Raw genomic sequence first — 9008 nt, 5'->3', positions numbered from 1 at the left:
TTGCCCCTTGGGGGCAAGGTTAAGACATCCTGTTCTCCCTAAGTAACTCCAGAGTCCAGATGGTATATTCATGGCCCAGCTTCTAAAATGGGATTGAAGAGAGAGATAAGATAGGCCAGATGACTAAAATATGAACAGAGCTTGGTGGGAGTGGAAATTGAGATTAAGGCCCCCTTTAAAGGCCATGTTGTTGCTTCAAGGCACCAGATTGAATTGGGGTTGGGGATAGGTAGGGTTAAAGATTAGTACAACCATTTTATTTTACAGATGAGGAAACTGAGGCCCTGGAATGGGAAGTAAGTTGCCGAAGCTTACACAGTAAGTTAGTTCCAGAGGAGGAATAGAACCCAGGTTTACCGATACCCAGCCTCCAGTTCTTTCTCCTAAACCTTGAGCCCATCCTCAGGTGGCCACTGTCTCTAATAAAGGTGGGGGGGGGGAGGATTGGAAAAGGGCAGGACTTAGAGTACAAAGAAACTCCCAATGTGCACACAAGTATATACACAGATATCATGATCTATATATACATACATGACCCCACATTGAGCACACATTACATTTTTTCACAGATATTCCCACAGAGTGAAATCATGTATAGTCCCCTCATGCCAACATACACAGCTGTTTCTCCATCTCCTCCCATTCCACATCCACCCCTGGAAGAGTCCCAGGATAGTGGTCTAAACAGTATGTGGCTGAACGAAGGGGCTAAGACCAGGTGGAACTGGCATCTAAATTTTGCCAGACTTGCCACAAAAATCGGTATGTCCATTTCTCAGCTGTTTTTCTGTGGTTTTCTGGTTCCCCTGACCTGGATCTCCTTTTTATAGGAGAGAAAACTTAAGATTCAGAGAGATTGAGGTTTGTCCAAGGTCACATAGCTAGTGAATGTCAGAGATAATATTGGAATACAGGCTTCCCTTTTTCTAAGGATCTCGGACATGAGCCTGAAAGATTATGGGAGTCTGGGACTCCCTAAAGTTCTTTACAAAAGAATGGGGAAGAAGTTTCTTCCTTCTCGTTCCCTATAGAGTTCAGTTCTCAAAGACTTCGCCTCCAACGAGATCTCTTTCCAGCACCAGATTATGGAAAGGAATTCAAGATGCCCAAGGTCTAGAGGCAACATTGAAGAAAAATAGATGTTTTAGATCCCTGAAGCATCTAAGCTATCAGGATTTAGGGTTCTCCTTGCTTTGTGCCCAGAATGTTTTCAAGCCAATTTGAAAGTCTCAGTTTTCCAGGCTCATAGAATTCAGCACTTGAAGGGTCCTTGGAGGTCATGTAATCCTAACTCTATTTGACAGAAAAGGAAAGTGAGACTGAAGGTGATAAAAGGATTTGTCTAAGCTTAGACAGCAAGCATCAGGAGCTGAATTCAAGATCAGGTCTCTAGCATTCAGAGTTGGTAGGGACTTTGAAGATCACCTGAGCCAAATTTTCATTTTAGTGCCGAAGGAACCGAGTCTGAGCCTCAAAGTGAAACAGTTGGTGAATGGCAGAGTCAAGAACGAAATCCGGCTTTCTGACTCAGAGTCTGGGGCACATTGTGTGATTGTTTTCAAGCTCACCCATTCCGGGGGCTAGAGATAGAAATGGGTCTGGGAAGGATTAGTATTCAGCGGTGGGAACTTTTGACCAACTTTAGCTCTGACTACCCAGGTCTCCCCCAGGGGTATCTATGGTGTCCTTTTGTCTTCCTTCCTGTGACATGATCTACCTCAGCTGATCTTTCTGTTCCCTGCCTGGCCCTTGGATGTCTTTGTCCCTCCCTCCCATGTTCTTCCTTCCTGGGATCTTTCTTGGGCCCTCTTTGATTTCTTAGGTGACTACGTCATAGAATCACGGAATGTTATATCTGGGAGAGGTCTTAGAGACCCTTCTCTTTACAAATCAAGAAAATGAGGCTCAGAGAGGAAGTGATTTGCCCAAAATCACACTGCTATGGAAGGGCAGAGTCCAGATCCCTGAATTCACAGAAAAAGCCAGAAGGGAACTAGATCATTTAACCCAACCCCCTCATTTTAAAGGTAAAGAAATGGGGACCTAGAGATGGAAGGGACTTGACTAAAGTTATCAAGGGAATAGTAGCAGAGGCAATATTAGGAACTTGCTCTTTTCACTACTGTTCTGTCAGACCACCAAAGGACCCTTGGAGGTGGAATGGAGAAAGGAGGTTTTGCCATCTCACCTCCACCCCTTTCTTCTCAGTTGCTTCTTTATGGTCCCTCAATACTGGAAGAGACATCAGTTCCTATCCCCTGGGGTTTGGGTAGGGAACAGAAAATGCTTTACAAAGTACACAAACAAAATATCTGGTTATACTACTGACTCATCATGTTCCCCTCTCTGAGTCTGTTTCCCCTGTAAAAGGAAGTTGAATAAGATTATCCTGAAGGTCCCATCCAAAACTGTAATTCTGTGTGAGGGTCAGATTAAGCCCAAGCCTCCTCTAAATTCTCCAGCTTGCTACCAGGTCATCATTAACAGTGAGCATGAAAAGTGCCTGGTCCCACATGAGTGAATTCCATGTTGTACTCCCTGACACTGCTGACCCTCTGGGGCCAACCGTTCTCACACTGTGCAGGTTACTCGGACTCGTCTCCGTCCCCGCTCCCCCAGGACATGTAATCTTCTTCTCTCTGTCTCTTTGTTCTTCCTTATCTCACTCAGTTTCTTGGTCTCAAACACACACACACACACACCACCACCACCACCACCATGTGCACCAGCCATGGTGTCCTGTTAGGTTCCCAGGCTGGTCCACACCCTCTACATCCATCATATACCCAATGCACTGACTGTACCATGTGCCTTGTTACCATGTCCTCCCCACTCCCTCCCACTACAGCACAGAACCCATCCCCATCAAATGGTCCCGGGTCGTTATTGGTACCCTGGGTATCAATCAACTACCTCCTGGGAACAGACAACCCCTCCTGAACTATCCAAGTCCTTTGTTCTTACTCTCTAGCCCAAAATATCACACCTTCCATTACCTCTTTCATACCCACATCCCGTTGCCAGATACACTGATAGGCTGGCTTTCTAGAGGTCAGTGGAGGCCTTTTTCTATTGTTCACTTTGTGGCTGGTACTAGGTCAGCTAGAAGAGCCAGATCCCAGCAGGAAGCTTGGGACAGCCCCAGGCCAAGGAGATCCTGTTGGAGTAGGCAGATCTATTCGTGGGCCAGGAGCAGGAGATCTATAATTGGAGATGAAAGGGCAAGGAATCTGTTAAAGGAGGAAGAAGGAAGAGGTCTACAAACTGGAGGATAAAAACGGATGACCTGGGAACCTTCTCTCCTCTTCCCATATTGTAGACATCCTTTGAGTGCTCTTGTCTTTCTGTCCGTCTGAATTCATTGTTCTCACAATCTGAAGAATAAGAAGGACTCTCAGAGGTCAGCTCAAATCCTGCTTCCCTTCTTTATCCTGAAGCCTCAGAGCTCTGAAAGTGAGGTCCCCTCCAAGCTCACTGGGGAAGCTGGGAATCTCATGGAGCAGGCTTCTGAAGTACAACTGTACAGGAGAAGCTTGCTGCTGTCCCTCTTCCCGGATCCTTCCCCTGATAAGTGGTATTAGGAGGGGCTGGAAAACCCAGTCCCCGCTTCCCTACAGTGACATCTCTATCAGGTGCCTAAAGAAAAGGTCCAGTGACCAGGAAGGGAGGGTAGGGCTGCTTCCTGGAGACCCCGGGCTGGGGAGGACTTGGAATCTGCTACTTGTCCTCACCCAAGTGAGTGAGGCTGAGATGCTGAATGAGAAAGCATTTCGCTTCCAGGATGGCACAGATACAGGAGCTTGAGCCAGAATCCACCTGGAATAAAACTCCTGGCTTTGGAGCCAGAAACCATTCCCGACTGGACTTTAGCATCAAGCCAGCTCTGGAGCTTAGAGCTCTGCCTGTTCTGGGTTGCCCCAATTACTGGTTTCTCATTTTGGGGGCTGGAAGGTGAGAGCCATGCAGAAATCGTCAGAGCCTAGAGGCTTTTAGCTGGGAGTGAACTTGCGTCTGGGTGAAGGAGTTTGTTGTCTTCTGCTAATTGAGGTTCTGCTTCTCTTTCTCCTCTCTGTCGGGCGGCTGGGTTTGATGGGACTTGGCAGCCATCCTTCTGGACTCCCCCCTCCCCATCCTTGCCAATAATAGTCCTGACCTCATCTCCAGTCCTGCATTTGAGGGCCCCAGGAGAAACTCCTGACGGCCCCCACTGACAGTCGCCATTCCCCCAGCCCGGACCACCAGAGCCCCTGACTCTTCAGGGACAACCATTGTTAAAGGGCTAGAGTCACATTCAGTGCCCAATGAGGCCAGATCCCAGGATGCTCTCCCTGTCGGGGACGGCCACCTAAATCCATACTGCTCTCGGGGTTTGGGGGCCATTTAGTCAAGGAAGGGATTAAGTCAGAGTCTTCCCCCAAGAGTATGTAGAGAGCAAGTCCAAGGACTCAGCCCCTTCTCCTGCCCTTTTTATGCTTCCCCCCTCCCTTGGGGATGAGTGACAGCACCAATCTGTGGCTAAAGTGCTTTAAGCCCCAAGAACATCCTTGTGGGGAAGGGAGGATCGGTGCGGAAAGGACCCCGGACTGCAGACTGCAGTTGGGGCGCACTCTCTTCACCAGTGGGCCAGCCCTCTTGAGAGGGCCCTGATGGGTGGGGGTGGGGGGTGCAGGTGGAGGAGTGGGTGGGAGGGAAAGGCTTGGAAGACTCCGTGATGGGGGGTGAATGTGTGTGACTGAATCTGGTTCTGCAAAGGGGGTTACCCAAGGAAAGAAGAAATGGGGAACCGGAGGTAAATGGAAGAACCTAACCTCCCAAACCCAGAATGGAGCCTGAGAATAGGACTGCCCGGAGCTGGGGTGGAGTGAGGAGCCGAGACTCAGCCCCCTCTCCAGGAAGGCCCTGAGCGGCAGCAGGGACCCTCCCCTGGGGCCTTCCCTGAGAAGGCACATTTCTATGCATAATCACTGGGCTGCAGGCACCTGCAATAAGTAGGGGCGGGGCGGGGCCCGGTCTCGGCTCAACCCTGCTCTGAAGGCCCAGAGCCAGAGTGGGAGAGAGCCCCCTCCCCGGGCTGAAGCCCCGTCAGCCACTAGCTGCCACGGCTCCCAGAGCAGTCAGTGTTTTGGGGTTTCCTCAGACCCGTGAGCTTGTCCAGTCTCAGACTGAATCGAATGCATGGGCATTTACTAAGCTCTTGCCCTTTGCAGAGTTCACAGGTCTTGGGGTCAGGAGCCACATGAAGATCTGATTCCGGATGCGCCCCCTTTTCAGACGGGATTCCAAATTCAGACACGGTTCAAGTTCCAACTCGTCCCTCTTCCTCCTCGTCCCCAGTCCCCGCCTGGCTGCTGACTGACAGGATGCCCCACTCGGGACTCCTTCCCTCAGCTTAGGCCCCAGCAGCTGGGGCTCGGGGTTCTGTCGGCTCCCTCGCCCTCAGGCCCGGCCTTGCCGGCCCTCGCCCCCTCTTTTCCCCCACATTCCGTTGCACCCCGTCTTTCAGTCTCCCTCCATGTACTTCAATATTGTTGGTGCCACCTCTCCTTCCTCTGCCTTCCTCGGGGCTCAGGCGGGGAAGCTGAGGACCCCCAGGCCGGGCTTTCTGTACTGAGACTTTTTTGTACGCCACAAACTTTTTGTATATTTTTAATTTTGCTGCAACATGAGATATTAAAGTCATTTCAGTACAAATCCTCCTGGCTCTTGTGCATGTTTCCTGAATTAGAGAAGGGGAGGTGGGCCGAGGCTCCCTCTCTGCAGGAGGGTCTGCTTTGGGGATTCTGACACCTGGGAAATCGCTGGGGTCAGGGTGGGAATGGCAATCAGACCCGGCCAAGCTGAGCTTGTCCTGAGGCAGAGAGCACCGGGCTGCCTAGGCTGAGGGAGAGCTGAGGACCGCGGCCGGCACAACCGGACAGAGAACGCTCCAGAGGTTATTGTGAGGGGCCGTGACGGCCTAAAAGGGGACGGGGAGCCGGCAGTGTGCGTCCGGGGTGTGTGAGAAGGGGTAACCCCCCTTGGAAAGGGCCCAAGACATGGCAGGGAGTGGGGTCGGGATGCCACAAGGGCAGCTGGGATTAATGGGGAGTAAGCTGGCCTTCCTCCTAGTCCCTGTGCATCCTGGCTGGGTCGTGGGGATAGGGCTGGGGGCTGGGATTTGTGTCTGACTTCCTCCACTGAGCGGAGAAGGGACAAACCAACCCGTCAGCCCTTTGAGCCCCACTTCCCCTATCACCAGAGGCCCTGCACACCCCTTTTTGTACAGAAGGGGAAAGGGAAGCCTTTTTTTTTTTATTTATTTAATAGCCTTTTATTTACAGGATATATGCATGGGTAACTTTACAGCATTAACAATTGCCAAACCTCTTGTTCCAATTTTTTACCTCTTACCCCCCCACCCCCTCCCCCAGATGGCAGGATGACCAGTAGATGTTAAGTACATTAAAATATAAATTAGATACACAATAAGTATACATGACCAAACCATTATTTTGCTGTACAAAAAGAATCAGACTCTGAAATATTGTACAATTAGCTTGTGAAGGAAATCAAAAATGCAGGTGGGCATAAATATAGGGATTGGGAATTCAATGTAATGGTTTTAGTCATCTCCCAGAGTTCTTTTTTCTGGGCTATAGCTGGTTCAGTTCATTACTGCTCCATTGAAATGATTTGGTTGATCTCGTTTGAGGATGGCCAGGGCCATCAGAACTGGTCATCATATAGTATTGTTGTTGAAGTATATAATGATCTCCTGGTCCTGCTCATTTCACTCAGCATCAGTTCGTGTAAGTCTCTCCAGGCCTTTCTGAAATCATCCTGTTGGTCATTTCTTACAGAACAGTAATATTCCATAATATTCATATACCACAATTTATTCAGCCATTCTCCAACTGATGGGCATCCATTCAGTTTCCAGTTTTTAGCCACTACAAAAAGGGCTGCCACAAACATTCGTGCACATACAGGTCCCTTTCCCGGAAAGGGAAGCCTTAAATGACTTACCCAGCATCAAAAAGCTGGCAGTGGGCAGAGCCAGGGTTTGACCGGAGTCCTGATGGCAGATGCAGGGCCCTCGGTACATGGCGAGTGACATGAGAGAAATAGAAACAAAATGTCCTCATGTGGTTAAGGACGAGATCCTTTGGGCTGGGGGAGGAGGGGAGGCTGTGCTTCTTGGAGGAGGAGGTAGCCGAACCAAACCTTGAAGGATTTCAACAGATCAAATAGTTTGGACTTTTCCCTAGGAATAGATAGAAACCTCTGGAGGGCCTTGAGCAAGAGGAAGGATGGGACCAAAATGGAACATTAGGAAAATGAACATAGGAGGACCAGGAGAGGGAGAGAGCACAGGCTAGCTAGGAGACTACCGAAATATTCCGGGGAAGAGGCGGCGGGGGCCTGTGCTGAGCGGGTTAGCCAAGTAATCCCTAGAATATCTTCCAGCTCAGTCTGGCATATGCTTGGAGAGCACAAAAATAAGCATTTCTCACATTTCTGTAGCACTTAGTTTCCAAAGCAGGGCGGCGGGGTGGTACAATAGCTAGAGCAGCGATCCTGGGGTTAAGAGGACCATAGGCAAGTCACTAAACCCAGACTGCCTTCTCCTTCCCCCCGGCCCCCAGAAAAATTTGTGGAGCACTTTCCTTACAACAGCTCTGCAGCTTAAGCAATATAAATATCACTCTCCATATCTTACAGGTAAAGACACAGGTTTAGAAGGTAAGGCTGAAGGTAAGGCCCTCAGTAATACATCTGGTAAGTCTTTGAGGTAGGATGTGAACCTTAATCCAGTATTTCTTCCATTATCCTGTCCTGCCTTTCACTTCAAAGACAAAGAAAAGCTGGTTTTCCTTCCGCACACAATGTGCGACTGTGCAAAAAGCACCCAGGATCCTTGAGGATATTTGTACTGCTGGGGAGGGCTGAACTAACTCTAGGGGAATTTGTCAGAGAGGACAGGAACTAAATCTGCTCTCTTCCTGCCTGGGACTGAAGTCTGGTCCAAACCAGTTTCCTGCCACTGTGGCTAGAAGCACAGGATATACAGCGAGGAAGGAGGAAGCAATTATAGAGCCTAGCCCTTCCCAGCCCAGACCATCTGGCCCCTGGAGGTGGGGAGGGTGGGAAAAGAGTGGTGAGAGGAAGCAGTCCTGGCAGTTCCTCCATGAGCCTCTGTCTCTCAGAGGAGGGAGCCCTGGACCTAAGGAGGTAGCTCTATTTCCCCCAAACTGATCACAAAATGTCAGACCTGGAAGGGACGTCAGACTCTGTTAAGACTAACCCTTCTGGAAGATGTGGGAACTGAAGTCCAGAGAGAGAACATGAAGGCCCTGCCCAAGGTCACACAGCAATGGTGGCAGAACTGGGATAAGAGCAGACTATTTAAATCACCAATATACCCATTGCTGCTTCTCCCAACTAATCTGTTACTTTGCTCAGGCCTTGATACTTTTTCTATTCCTTCTCAACTGATTTTCACAACTCTGAAGTAAATAATTATCTGGTTTTGAACAGATGAGGAAACTAAGACTCAGAAAAGTTAAGCCAAACAACAAAGTCACAAAACAAATGAAGAAAGTCAATGTCTGACCTGGTACTGGAACCCCAGTCTCTTGAGGTCAGTCTTGGGCTTATTCCACCAAGCTTTAGACATTCACAATCTAGTAGTGACTCATGGATCAAGGCGCTGCTTGAACCAGCTTGTCATAACTGATTTTTTCAGCTCGAAAATCTGCAAATGCTACAAATTAAGGCTTAATTGTTTTCTAGAGTTGAGTAGACTGAGAGAAGTGTTAATAAGGCAGATTAAATTCGAAAGTATATCCTGCAAACAGATTTGGGAAAGAGGGAGAGCCCGTGGTCAAACATTTAACAATACATCTCTGCTCATGCTGTAACATAAATAATTCCAGGTTTGGAGTCAACAGAACTGGGTTCAAAGCCATGCTTGCCATAACCTTAGATGAAGCCCTTTTCTGAGCCTCTTCTTCATCTATAAATTGAGG

This window comes from Sarcophilus harrisii, chromosome 2, assembly GCF_902635505.1.
Source record: "Sarcophilus harrisii chromosome 2, mSarHar1.11, whole genome shotgun sequence".
Taxonomy (NCBI): Eukaryota; Metazoa; Chordata; class Mammalia; order Dasyuromorphia; family Dasyuridae; genus Sarcophilus; species Sarcophilus harrisii.
The sequence above is the reverse complement of the archived record's forward strand: the minus strand, read 5'-3'. Positions refer to the sequence as shown.